Source organism: Aphis gossypii, chromosome 2, assembly GCF_020184175.1.
Source record: "Aphis gossypii isolate Hap1 chromosome 2, ASM2018417v2, whole genome shotgun sequence".
Lineage (NCBI taxonomy): Eukaryota > Metazoa > Arthropoda > Insecta > Hemiptera > Aphididae > Aphis > Aphis gossypii.
The window spans coordinates 19,983,474-19,998,625 of NC_065531.1; the positions used below are offsets into that span (position 1 = coordinate 19,983,474).

Genomic DNA, 15,152 nt, shown 5'->3' on the forward strand with positions numbered 1-15,152 from the left:
TTGATTCCACATTATTTCTATGGATATTTTATGATATAAGTGTAGCTATAGGTACATCATAATATTATTGAGATTTTACGTTTATCAAATTGGAACAATAAGCACCGTACCTAGTTGTATAGTCCCCTGTATGTAGGTTATAATAATAAATTATTACTATTGATATTATTTCTAATATAATTACAAAAAATTATGCTGTCGTGTGTTATAAATAATTAAGTTTATTATTGCGACACAATTTTAAGAACAGATTAATAGAAATAATAATCTTTTACTATCTGTAAAGTCTTTATTATTCGGTTAATAAATATATATCACGATTAAAATATTATGTGATTTACCCCTAAGTTTTGAACAGTCTTCGTGTTATGTGTTAGGTATATAAATTACATAATATCTTTATACTATACATTTATATGGATTTTTTACGGCATAAATGTAACTATAAAATAATATTATTTTATTTACGATATAGGTAGATGATAATTACAATAGAATATTGATTCATAGTAATATTATCAAAACTAGTTAGAGAAAACAATTTCAGGTATCTCAGATCCAATGGTGTATTACTAAAACAAATAGAAAATAAAAATTATATTTTTCTCGATAAATGAATTCGTTTTTGATACTGACCGCCGGATACCCGAATTGTATTTAATTTTGTTCATAAAAATAAATAAACCACAGAGAGTAGCGATTGCGTAGGTGTAGTGTCTTGCTCGTGTACCTCCTACATGTAAATATTAAATAAATATCGTTTAATGGATTTATATTAAATTGTGTAATGTATTTTTGTATAGACGTATAGTAGCTAGTTGGTAAGAAGGAATTTATTTTATTTTTAATTTTACAAACAAATCAGTTTATTTTAAACGTTTCAAAATTCAAGCTAAATGTTTATTTTTTAGCTATTGGGACCAATATACTATTTAATTTGACCATTGGAAGGTTATAAAATGTATTTTAAATTCATAACGAGTACCTATATAAAATTTACCATTTAGTTCAAAGTGAAATTTTACAAATCCAACTATGTCTCATTGATATATATATATATATATATATATTATATCGAATACACAGTATTCGATTTTTTGAAATAGAAAATAAACAAATTCTTCTGTATTGTAAAATATATAGTTTATTTTAATAGTATGATATATCGATATGTTCAAAATAAAGCAAGGTTAAGTTCATTGTTCCATTCTAGTCAAATGTTTGTTAAATCATCTAATTATTTAGTTTCGAAAATTAAATATTTAATTACTAGCTTATTGTAATGAAAAATATACATAAATTAAAAAATACAAAATTCTGGACAATCTTAGAACGTACTCACGAATTAAATAAATAATTAATAATATAGTTTTTATTTCGTTTAGTCATGAATAAAAACACAGTGATATTTGTAATTTTATAATGAGGTCGAACTGATTGAATATTTTTTTATGCGCAATGTGATTGATTATAGATCATTAAAAATTCGTTATGGATTGGATTTAGTAAAAAAAATTACAAAATTAGGTCGTTCATCAAAAAAGGTGCTTAGTTAACTTGTTATGAATGTCTTTTTTAACGTATTTCGAAATATTCAATGGATTAGTTTTAGTATTTTTTTCATTCATTTTATTTTTTTATAAATCAATGTTATATAATGTTATTAAAACGATTGTAAAACGATTGTTATTATATTTTTTTGTAATCGAAATTATCCAATAATTATAATTGTGTTTAAGAATGAGATTGAGCTTTTATTATAAAAATCATATTATTTTGGTTATTCTTTCTTTATATCAATCTTATTGAGAGGTAATTTCTTATATTTAATAAATAAATAAATACATAAATTTGTCATTTCTGTTTTTAAAAGAGATTATATTTATAAACTTCCAATAAATAAAATACAGTATTAATATTGCTATTGAGTATATAAAGTATATTACATTATTTTTTGACATCGTAAACTACGAGTGAAAAATAACAAAAGTAATATCAAAGGATCTGTTGAACGGTAATTAATTTCCACGGACGTAAATCGATATTTTAAAATAGTCATATTTCAGTTTCTTACAAGGCACGGAGTAATAAAGCATTTTCAGTCTTATCCAGGTAAGAATAAGTATTATTACTGTAATCATTAAATGTATATCAAATTTTAATTTGTAGTATTATATATAATTTTTTAGTAAATAGTTGATTCTTAGCGGTTATAAATCGCATGTAATTTAAAAATCAAAAATAGGAAATTTATTGTATTATGAACAATTTATTATGCATTAAAGTAATATTATTTATTGAATTTAATTACATTTTTATTTAAAATAGTAAAGTGCTTATAATTTTTGCACTAAACGTTTAGATAAGTAATATAAAGTAAAAATGGATAATTTATTTAGTAGACAATGTGGCCTTGTTCAATATTTAAGGCTTATAGAATTTTCCAGAAGGTTGTACAATATAGGATTACTTACTTCTGTAAAAACTTTGGTTCTATTCGTATTTAAAGATTAAAATTTTGATATGAATGTATTATGATTTTTTATGATTTCATAATAGGGCTTTTAAAAAAACTACCTAAAAATTATAACGTTTCTATTTTAAGTGTTAATATAAATGATATTAAAATGTATTTTACAGTTCTAAACAAAACATTATATATTTTAAATTTTATTTAATCTCCAAGTAAGTTACATTTAATCTTGCGAAATTTCATTTTAGTATATAAAATTAAAGAAAGTTTTTAAACTTAAGTATATTCTATTTTGGTCAAAGTTATACTCAAAAAAAAAAAAATAATAATAATAATAATAACTTTTCACTATAAATGAAAATATAATTTTTTTTTCTAAAATATTAATACTCTTCATTAAAAAACTAAAAAGTTTATTAATTTGTTTACTTCTGTGTACGCATTTGTTTCAGTCCGTTTTTTATATTTATTCTCAAAGTGTATACTATTACATCGATTTGTTAACTTAAATTAGTATTTTTTTTATAGTTATGTAGTTATAAATTATTTTAGACATATTATTAATATTTCATAATTCATTGTAAATTAAACATTTATAGAGTTAAATTAAATTATAACAATATTTTTGCTATAATATAGTAATTCTTCATTTGTTTTTAACTTTTATAAAACATAACAGATAGCTTTATAAAAAATCGGTTTAATTAAGTCTAAACTTGGTATTTAATACTATTAATAACTCACCTTAAGCAGAACAATCTTTGAAAATATATTAATATATCATTTGAACCATCTGTAGTGTAAAACAATAAAAAATAAATAGAAAAAGAAAAAGTTTATCTTACACTAAGGACTTAAGTATAACTCTATTATTCATATATGCTACTGATTGAAATCTAAATCACAGGTATGTGGTGAAGAACATAATTCCATTTAGTGCCAAAAAGATCGAGTTTTATGTAGTGGCTCACATCCAGCTAATTACAAAGGTTGCCAATCTCTTTCTTATCTTTAAAAAGTCAGGTGATCACAAATAATTAATTAACTCTTTGAAAACCTACATTTAGAATCAAGTACACCCGAAATGATATTTATTCTTTAAACAAATGTCTTTATATTATTATCAGTTTTCTAAAAATAAATTTTGATCATCCGTTCGTCCGTAGAATTTTCAAAATCCTTATTCTAAGAATTGTTTATTACTAAATTTATAAAATGGTTCTCTTAAAATTGTATTATTATTTGAAAACATTTAATGCGAATCTGAGTTGATTCGCTTAGAATTTTAACTAAATAATAAATGAGTTATAATTTTGATTCATTTTCATAGAAATGTAAATGTTAAGTTATCCATTAAATTACGGTGTTATCTAATTGATATTTAAAAATTTGGCTTCGTCAAATGTTTTATTTAATTTTATACACTTAATGAATTCATTTTTTGTTATTTATTTCATTTTATTGTAAACAATACCAAATGGATTTTGCGTATTTTAATTTAGAAAATATAAATAATATAAAATGTAATACATTTAGATTACTTTTTTTAAAAAGTTAAATATTACGGCTTAAAATTAGACAAAAGGTATACCTAACATCCATCTTCATTTAGATTAATGTAAAACTCAATAACAGCGACTTTATCAAATAAAACTACTCCTACATTCAAATTGCATATATTATAATATCATATGGATGACTCTTATTATAGTTTTGTATAAATTTATTCTCAGTTTTATTTGAATTTATGGTGTCAAACGTAAGAACGGTTCAAATTGTCCAATATATATGTATAAGGATCATTGTCAAAGCATTTGTGCATTACGTATACAAGCTGATTCATGATGACATAATATTCGAGTTAAAATTATTATCAAAACTACTTAAAAATATTTCATGACAAACAGCATCACCGCTCATTTTACATTTTAAATGCCTTTTGACAACTACTGAAGTAGACACCTTAATTGGAATTGGTGTAGAGACCTTTCAATTGTAAAATAAAAGTATAATTCGTGTATGGTTTGGCTCAATATTTGTCTTTAATAATCATCTGAGAAATATTTATCTACTTAAATTTAATAAATTATAGAATTCTCAATGTTAACTCTCTTTTTATACGCATACGCATCTAAATATTATATTATAATCGATATTTAATTTTTATCCGTTTAAAAATGTATAATTATAAATTAGACAGACACTTCAATAATTTTGTATATTTTCAAAATAAATAAGGTATATTATTTATTTGCGTATTCGTCAAAAATTACATCTAGTAATTTTTCATGAAATTTTCTTACTATTTCTAATTGTATCATAAATTCATAACTAATGACATTTGAATATATCTTAGGGTTTTGATATAAAGGAGGTAGTTTTGTCCCCTAGTATTTATTATAGAAGATTATACACAGAAGTATTTTAGAAACGTAATTTTGAAAATGAATACTATTATGTGTACAATTTAAACAAACACAGAGTGTTATATTATACCCCCGTGTTGACGCTTTAGTATTTAATATAGGGGTGCGGTAACGGTGAAGTTATGTTGGTATATTATTTTAACAATTTAATATTTTCAAACTATTTCACTCGGATAATTTACATGCACCCATGTTATTTGGAATGCAAACATACGTTCCATATTTACCTTGACACAAATAATTATAATGCTGCTTGCACGTAATTCATCATCACTTTGTGAGTTTATACTTGAAAGTTGAAACATTAGTAGCTCCTATAAGGTGAAAATTTTGAAAACACATCATGCAATTTTGTTTATAGTAAAACTATCTGTAATGACCCGTCTGTGTGTGAAAAATATGAAAAAATATAAAACACAGTGCTATATATATCGCGGGCTAATCGGCATCGGTATATTATTTCGTTTTGCGAATTAATTTTATTGAGATGAGCGATCTACCTATGACGGATTTGACTCAGTACATGGTATATTTTTTTAACCTGGATCAAACTATTTTCTAAAAGTTTCGTAAAATCCAGTTAAGTATTTTTTAAATCCTTAACTAAAATTATATGGTACATTTTTTATTTCTATAAAACACTATACATAAACAATACATTTTTCAATTTTCGTAAGCTTAAACAAAATTTTTGTGTGAGCTATCCTGTAGAAATCTTTAGAAGTTAAAAAATGAAATTATAGACACTTATCGAATCTCGGGAATATGTGTGCAAAATTTGGTTCCTGTTGGCTTAGTAATTTCCAAATCTATTAGTCTCATCAAAATATACAATATATATTATATTACATATATACATGAATACGGTATTTTATTCTTATAATAAAATACTGTATTTAGTAAAATAAAAATAAATATAATTTACATAGTATATTATTATTTAAAAATAATTTAAATACCTATACAATTAATATGTTGTATGTATAATGTATATACTACACAATTTGATGATATAACCTAATATCGATGCTATGATTATATAGCCTATATATGCATAAATCTATATAGTATATTTTTACGGTTTATGGACTTAGGGAAATATCATATTTATAATATTGAGTTATATTCAGTACCGCAATTACCGGTGTTGCCTGGGGCCGCTGTGCACCACTAGTTAAGGCCATTAAGTCATACTGTGCCGATCGGTTTGATTTAAAATATAGTATGATTTTAATCTATTGACTTATTTTACCGGACCCTTGGTTGAACTGTATTTTTATTTTTTGTTTGTTTGATAACTACTGAACTAACAATTTTAATAATTTAAAAATAATATTATAAATGAATAGCAAAAATACCTAATTGTAGCATTGATTATATTGATACAATATTCAGATTTATTTTATTATAATATATTTTTTTTACTATAGAAAATATGTATAATTTTTATTTTTTAAATAATGTTTTCAGTTTAAACAACAGTCTCTCTCTCTATTATTGTTGTAATAGTATTAGTTTTAATTATAAAAATCGTAAAAAATCGATTGTTTCAATAAATGACAAGCGTTAATTATGTTAATAAAAAAATCTCATTTCAATATACTATGTATATATATATATATTTTTTTTTTTTAATCAATATTATTAAGACATTAATCTTTTTCATATTAAATTGCGATTTAAGTAAGTAATCTATTATAATATTATCACTAATATGACAGCTTATAAAATTTAGAATAAAATTATAATACCGGACAGTGATACATTTTTTATCGCTGTAGTTTGTTATTATCTTAATATTAAGTGGTCAAATTTTTATTTTTTGCACAAAAATATATTTAATCGCATTTAAAAAGTAATTCTGAAACGTTATTAATTATCCTACCTAATATTAATTCATACACTAATGTGTAAAACAAAAATAAATACTTTATCATTTTTTTTTTTTTTATACATTGTATCATATAAATAGTAAAATCAATATGTAATAATTTAGTTAATTTTTTATATTTATCTACTATATACCTATAATTATTTAATATAATATCTATATTCTATACACTTATAATATATCTATACTCCATCTACACATTTAATACTAAGTTATTATTATTATGCCATTGAAATCATACAAATTGTACCTATTCTTAAAATTTTAAATAAATAAATTTCATCCTTTAATCATATAAAGTCTCATGAGTATTATTATTAGTACCTATTAGTTTTTTTATTACCTACAATTTTATTAAATGTATTGAATAAAACATGTTAAGAAACAGATATTTTAAGATACGATTTAAAATAATCTATTTTATGACATTAATTATAGACATAGTTAATTCTTAATTTAGATAATGTTGTGCTATAATTTATTGACATTAGTATTTTTAATAAAACTAGTATTAATCCTAACTCGTAGCGCATGTTTTCAATGCCCTCATTTAATATTATGATATTAACGACAGTATGATGGTACATTAAATTTAAGCAAGACATGAGAAAAATTACATTTTTGTATTAAAACATATATTTTGAGATTAGTTTTGTATAATATTTGTTAGTTTTAATAATAGGCTGTACATATTTTATGAGGTTAATTAATTTGAATGGTATGAACGTAAGTCGTTTAATAATTAATTCCAGCATTCGAGAAAATATTCTATTGCAAAATTTTATTATTTATTTGAAAATTAAGCAGCTTATTATTAAATACAATTATTGAAGTATATTAAGTGATTAAGTTTAATTGATATACTTATTTTGTTTGTCTCCGTCAAAGTTAGCAATAAATAAACATTGAGCAATCGCATTAATCTTAATCAACAAATTTTCAAATATATACGTACAAATATTATGAATGGATGTTTATTTTACAGTTATGTTATGATAAAAAAATATAAGATTAATATTAAAAGCACTAATACATTTACATAATTTATGTATACGTATTGTTTCTATAAATTTATAAACGAAAGCATTTATTATTTTTTTATTTTTGTAGATACAGTTACAGTACAAAATATCTGACACTTAAAATATTATTACGAGCTAATATCAAGGTAATAATATAGTTTAAGTTTTAATGATACTTACAATTTTAAAACATAAATAGGTTTTTATCGTTATTGCTATCATAGTGGTATAGTATAGTATAGTATAGTATTTTTTTTTTTTTAAATGATATATAATCTATATTTTTAATTTAATTATCATAATATCATAATAAATAAAATATTTGAAAATTTAAAAATGTTGGATCTATATGCAATACATAGATTTTGAATGGTGAATAAATATTTTGTTAATATTTGAGAATTTAAAATTTTTGATCAGCAGCAGCGAGTAGTAGCAGACCAGACGTTTGTGTAGTGCCTACTATTTGGTATTTCACTTTATCCATCAAAAATCTAAATGTTCTATTTATCAAAAAAATATTTAATATTATTCGATATTTTGTATATCAACATTTAAAAAAAATAATTTTCTGTTGATTTTGAAGTGTTGAAAATATAATGTAATTATTATTTAAAACCTAAAACAACACCATGGTATAAAATTAGTTATTTCTGTTAAAACGTGGTTTGCGGTTTATAAGCTAGAAGTTTTCAAAACATTTTTTCGACACAAAAATCAAAATAGAAAATCGACTTGGCAGTTATTTGAACAACGGGTCATACATTCACAACTATGTAAATATGTGTGCGTTTATAAGTGGATGTCAGTAGTACATAAACTTATATCTTACATAGGTAAATAGGTTATAGGTGTATATCTATTATGTTTTATTTATTTATATGTATATATGTTATGTATTTATATATTATACATACAATATATAAATAAATTGATACACCGTTGACCGATCACCGTCCGAACAACTGAATCGTAACACAAAACTCGAGTCATTACGATAACAACTGTGTTTGGACCAGTTCTCGTCAAACAATAATTATGGAAGTTATGCATATATAATTATTACAATGATGATAACGTGGTACGCATGGAGATCTCGGTGAAGTACTGAAGTGTATCTTTGGTGGCGCCGGTCCGGAGCAAAGTCAGGACTTTGGGTTGTATAATAGATACGAGAGACGAGATAAAAGCGCGGAATGCGGGTCGTTAATGTCGTCAAAGACGGTTTCGCAGAAGAATGGAGAGAAAACAAAAAAAAGAATCGCAACATTGATTTATGCGTTTTGCGCGCTTTTCTTCAAACCGGTGCTGCCGGGGTGATGCCGCTGCGGTACGGAACAAAAAAAAAAAAAAAATATAATAAACACTCGGCCGGAAAGGAGACTGTGGTTTTTTATTATTATTATTGTTGTTTTTTATTTGGATGTAAAATGTATAAAATAGTAAAGAATAATAAACCCATTTCACCCGGTTGATTAGGCCTCGGTGGTGGTGGAAGAATTGTTCAAGTGGACGTAAACGACCCCGCGAGTGAAAGGGCTATCCGCCTTTCCGGGCGGGTGCGTGGATGGAGTAGCTAGGCGGTATACGCTACGTACGCGTATATAAGACTCAAGGGAAATAATTGAAAAAAAAATAAAATAACGAAAACCGTAGGAGGACGCAAGAATTTCGTAAGCCCACGGAATTGTAGAGATTACGAACTAGGTACTGTACTCTCTTTTCGTTTCCATATTTTTTACAATCTCGCTGTCACACTATTTCCGTTTTTTATTTTTACAAAATAGTAATAATAATTAATATAGTTTACAGAATATCCGTATAAAGTAAAACCTACTTATAGTGCCGAGTATTGAACAATTTTACGTCTGGAAACAAATTTTATGGTGGCAATCTTTATTTTATTTATTGTAATAACGAATAAAATCTCTACGATTAAAGGATATACTGAATAACTATCTATTGTTTTTTCTTTAGTAAAAATCTACTAAATACCAAGCTTATAAGAAATAAATAGATATATCTTATACCTATACAATAATAGTACAAAAAACCAAAAATGTGAGTGATTACCTAAAACTGATGATTATGGATGGATTATAACGGAGACATATGGAACAAAACTATTATACTGGAGTACATTGTTTAAAAATTTGATTAGATTAGTGAATATTTTAGTAAAAATCGCTAGAAATGAAGAATTATAATAAAGTAGATGCCATTTTAAAAAAGGAAGATTTATTTTCCTTTTTATGTGATGTTTCTAAGTACTCGTATTATAATAACGGATTATTAATTCGTAATTAGTAATTTGTTAAGGAGATTCAGTAAAGCCATGATATTAATGATATTATTGCAAGAATATAATATAATCTGCAACATTTCTTCACATCTCTCATCATTTATACTTGAGAAGTAACTAAAATTATACATTTCTCTAAAAATGAATATATTACACTTAGGGTGCACATTCGATTTTATTGATTGAAGTTGTATCATATAACTTACCTGTAGAATTTATTACACTAGTATTTAATGATTAAAAAATAGTAACTACTTAATTTAAAAAATAACTCTTTCTATAATAATAATTTAGTATAGCGTTTCAAACGACCTCAAAAATTGAGCTACCTCCAAAATTTTACCATTGTACGCGTGCTCGAGTGTCCCTTTTCCACTCTTCTAGCCACTCTCCAACACGTCATCGTCAGCGCTCACCTTCATTCGATATAATTATTTACATCATTATACACCTACCTACCGCCGTACGGTTTTCATGTTTTCAGTTTTCCGATCGTCAGTGCGGGCGCTTACGAGCTCGTTGAAAAATGCCAATAACGATATTATTATTAATAATGACGGAAAACAAAATCGAAAACATGACAACGACACGACGCCTTTTGCACATGAGGGATGTTCACGCGCAGACACGTCGAATACGATTAATCATCGTCGGCGGCAGTGGCGGTCACATCATCGTTCGGGGGGGGACGATGGGCCGCCGATATTGTATATTGCCCACTCGTTGACCGGCTCGAGCGCGACGAGCTTGACCCCGTCGTCGTCATCGTCGTCGTCGTCGGTTTTTGATTACAGTTGTCAGTTTTAACGCAGCGAATTAATAGCGATGGGTCCCGAAGCGTGCGACGTATATATAATATTATTAGGTATTGCGAATTGTATATATAATATTATTGTGCGACCATAAACGACAATAGAGAGTTATGTAACTGAAAGCTTCTAAATCGTATTGTGTGTGTGTGTGTGTGTGTGTGTGTGTGTATGTTATTGTTATTGATGATTTTAAACTTCGGCGCATAGTGTGCCATAATATTATTGTGTGGCTACGTATATACCGACTGTATACACAATTATTCACTCTTTTATTTAGCAAAACTGTCGTTTTGGGTTTTATTTTTTTAAAGAACGCATGACCATCTCGATCGGTGTATATTATTGTATCGATTGATGGTAATGTATATAATATACGAATCGACAATAGTTTTATACATGATGTATACGGTTTTGTCATCGTATTAAACTCTTTTTTGTGGATGAGCAATTGTCGTCGCTTCTCTCTCACGAGAATACGTATAACAATATTATAGTATTATTATGCGCGCAGCAGTGTGATCCGTTAAATAGCTAAGCTTAAATTTTTAAAGTCGATTATTGTTTTTTTTATTTACGATTTTTTTTTTTTTAAAACTACGATGTTAAAATATCTACATTAAGATTTGTTGTTATTTTTATTATTATTTTTGATTAAAACGATCATTGGTTAAGGTTGAGTATACTAACGCAAAAATCGATTGGGAAGGTTAGTCAAGCTCATTAATTTGATCCCCGTTTAATATAATATAGTCGTAATCGGATTCCGATAATGATTTAAAATCGATGGCGACAAAAGTCTTTTCGGATTGCAGTGCGGCAATCCGTTTTACGGACAAATGTCGTAATATTATTGTTATACGAGATTCACAACACGCGGATGGCAAATGATTTTAGTGCGTGTTTATGATTTATAATATTTATACGAGCATAGTCGTGTCACCGCCGCATGTTTAAACTAATAATTCTATAACATAGCCATTACGCGAAATCAAACGCGTTTTATCGTCATTATATCGATAAGTTATGGCACCGGTTATTGGAGCACCGTTATTAATACTGATACCGAGTATAACCACCGTTGTCGAACGATGAAACAGCTATGATGACAATTATTATAATTGTCAATTTTGTAGCAAAAGGTTGACAATAATAATAATAATTATTATTATAATATAATATGTAGGTAATGCACGCTAAACAAACAAAACTAATATATTAATATTATTTGGGCACAAGTGTTTAATAGCGATTCAAAATTATTACCATTTTATAATATTAACTATCTATCCAATAATATCAGTCAATTAATTATCAATTATTTTAATTTATTATTAATTTTTCATAGTAGTTAAAAAAAATGTATCAGAATTCAATATTCAATGAAAATAGACCAACTCACTTATCTAGTTATTAGAAAGTGTATTATTATTTAGAACCATATTGAATTAGGTATTTCATCGATGTTCTAAATTTATTAAAAACTTAATTTTAATTCTTATGTAATGTCGATGATTGAAATAGGACAAAGAATGCAAGAAATGTAGACCACACTATCTTGGAAGTATAGCTATGTGTTATGTAAAAATTATTCGTATGATATTAGTATATTATGAACGACGGAATAAAAAAATTTTTATGAAGAAAGGCATTTATAAATTTGAGATTGAGCACATGGTATACATATATAACTGGCTAAGATCCAAAAAAGATGAATTATTTTGTACCATTAAATCTACAAAAAATAAATAAATAAATCAAGGTTGATTAAAACATGTGATTCGTGCTTTATTAACAGTTATTATTCATAACTTAATTTGCTTTAATTTGGTCGATTTTCATTCAATTTTAACATTTATTTTTAATCAAAATAATGGTTATATCGTGAATATTTTAAAAACCAAATAGTATAATATATTATATATATATATTTAAAATTTTAGAATTTAGAATTTTGGAATTTTCTTACTCTAAGAAAAACTGCATTTAAGTACATCGATTTTTCACGGAGATACCAATAAATAGGCTAATCGATAAGAGAGGCTAATACGTGATGTCTGGGACTCTCTGACTACTGTGTATTACAATTGTATAACATATAATGACACACACTATAGACTTTTCTCACGACTGTCACGATATTTGGTTTACGTTTGTCACTTGTAAAAAAAAAAAAAAATAAAGTGAATTATATCCATACACTACGCACATAACAATAATATAAAATCTATAACACCTTCACCAATCATCCACCAAGCTTAATCTATAAACCTGTATGCCTACTCCGTGTAGTAGGTACTGTCTTTCGTCAATATTAAATTAGTTTCCACGCTCAACATATTAGTATGCTGTATGAAAATGGAGAATCAAAGCTTAGAAATCCACTATAATTTAGTCATCGTATAATATACATAGGTATCGTACAATGCATATCGGTCTTTATGTACATATATTCTATACCTACAGCTATATTGTACTGTGGCGTGATGGAGGTATTGTGTTTGTATAATATATTATATTATAATGCAATATACATAATCGTGCAAAATAACAAAATGTGAGGATAATTTTATTTTACCGTTAAAACGTCAAAAAATGTCATGCTGTATTAAAAAAAAATTAGTTTATCAGTGCCATCAATAGGTATGTGAATCATTATTAACTAGTCAACAATTTCAATTAAAATATGCAGTTTAATACGAAATTGTAATTTATAAAAATATAACTTAAATTACTGGTAGATACATCGTTATTTTAACTGTTTTGACGAAAATTTAACGATAGTGGCTTGGACTATTTCTTCGTATCTAGAAGTTTAGGAAAATTGTTTTAAATACTATTTTATTTCGGCACTGTATGTTTGATATATATGGGTTTTAATCATCACCAATAACAAAATGTGTTTGATTGTAAATATGAGATTAAGTGTGTCAACTCTGTTTTTAATTAAAATATTCAGTTGATTATTATTCGTTCTAATTATTTGCATCGTAAAAGTAGCAAATAAAACAATTAGTGTGCATCTATTCTAATTGGAAACAAAATAAATTGATAACCAAATACACAAACAACGGACATACATAATAACATGCTTATACACATATTATATGTATAATACAACATGACCTATATAAATATGTGTGTAATGTGCGCGCGCACGCGCGTGGATAAATATAATTCGGTGTACAAATATATTTTAATCAATGCAAGTTTTATGTTAAAAGAAGATCCTTTTTTTGTTGATATTACATACAAAAATTGTTTTATAAATAATTTTGTACATATTTTTTAGAAGTATACAAAAAAAAAAAAAACACGAAATAATAAATTTTGTTCGAGTTTTTTCCCACAATTTTTTTTTAATTTTTACATTTGTTGCAGTGATCGTATATTTTTGTTTTTAAAATTAACATTAAATTATTATTAGATGCGTTGGTTCGTGTTACTTCGTGATAAGTACTAGACAGTAAGTATATACCATAAAAATAAAACACCTTGTCAAATGAGACATAATATCACATCAATTTTATTAAGAACACAAGGAACCTAAGATGTGTTGTATTTTCCGAAAATAATTTATTTACAACCCACGATGTCGATGTCTCTACATAGAATATTCTAAAAAAAAATTGGAAATATATGGATTGTGTCGAGGCTGTAAATGACCGTGTAACTTAAAAGTTTTCTCCAATATGTTAGTCCACTCACTTGCTAAACGGTATTGTAATTAGTAAGTAGTCCACTCGTCAAACAACGCACATTTATCGTAGCTGATATTCCAAATCGTTAGCTCATAATAGTATTATTGTGATTATTTATGTAAAAAAAAAAAATAATGATAAGCTGTTACTCTGTTTGAAAGTCATGTACAAGGGACTTCTAGGTACTAGGGAAAAATTTCAAAGTATAGAGGATTTTGAGTTAATGTATTAACTTCAGTTCGAGTTAACCAAGTTCAACTATAAAAAAAAAAAATAATTAACAATAAACTTAAATGTGATATTTTTTGTTCTTTGATTTAAATAATTGCTTTGAAATCAGAAACTTTTTCGCAATAAATTACAACAATGAATTAATAGTGTAACATGAGTTATTGAATAGTTAAAAAAAATCAGGATCACAGAAAGTATTCAACTAAAGACCTCAACGAATACTGGCTTAGAACTTTAGTGCCAGATGATTGGTGGATAAAGGTGGGCCGAAGAGGTTCAAACTAGTGAGCGAATATG

General features: G+C 25.8%; 1 protein-coding gene across 5 annotated transcripts in view; it reads right to left on the minus strand.

The window, feature by feature from the left end:
* Positions 1 to 15,152, minus strand: part of LOC114120522 (somatostatin receptor type 5-like) — a 184,700-nt gene that overhangs the window by 62,170 nt on the left and 107,378 nt on the right. The window contains exon 1 of one of the 5 annotated variants that reach the window (XM_050200568.1): positions 10,570 to 10,729. The exons of the other annotated variants lie outside the window; for them this stretch is intronic. The gene's annotated coding sequence lies outside the window, so the exon portion shown is untranslated. Of the gene's footprint in view, positions 1 to 10,569; positions 10,730 to 15,152 lie in introns of those variants that run through there. 5 annotated transcript variants of the gene reach the window in all.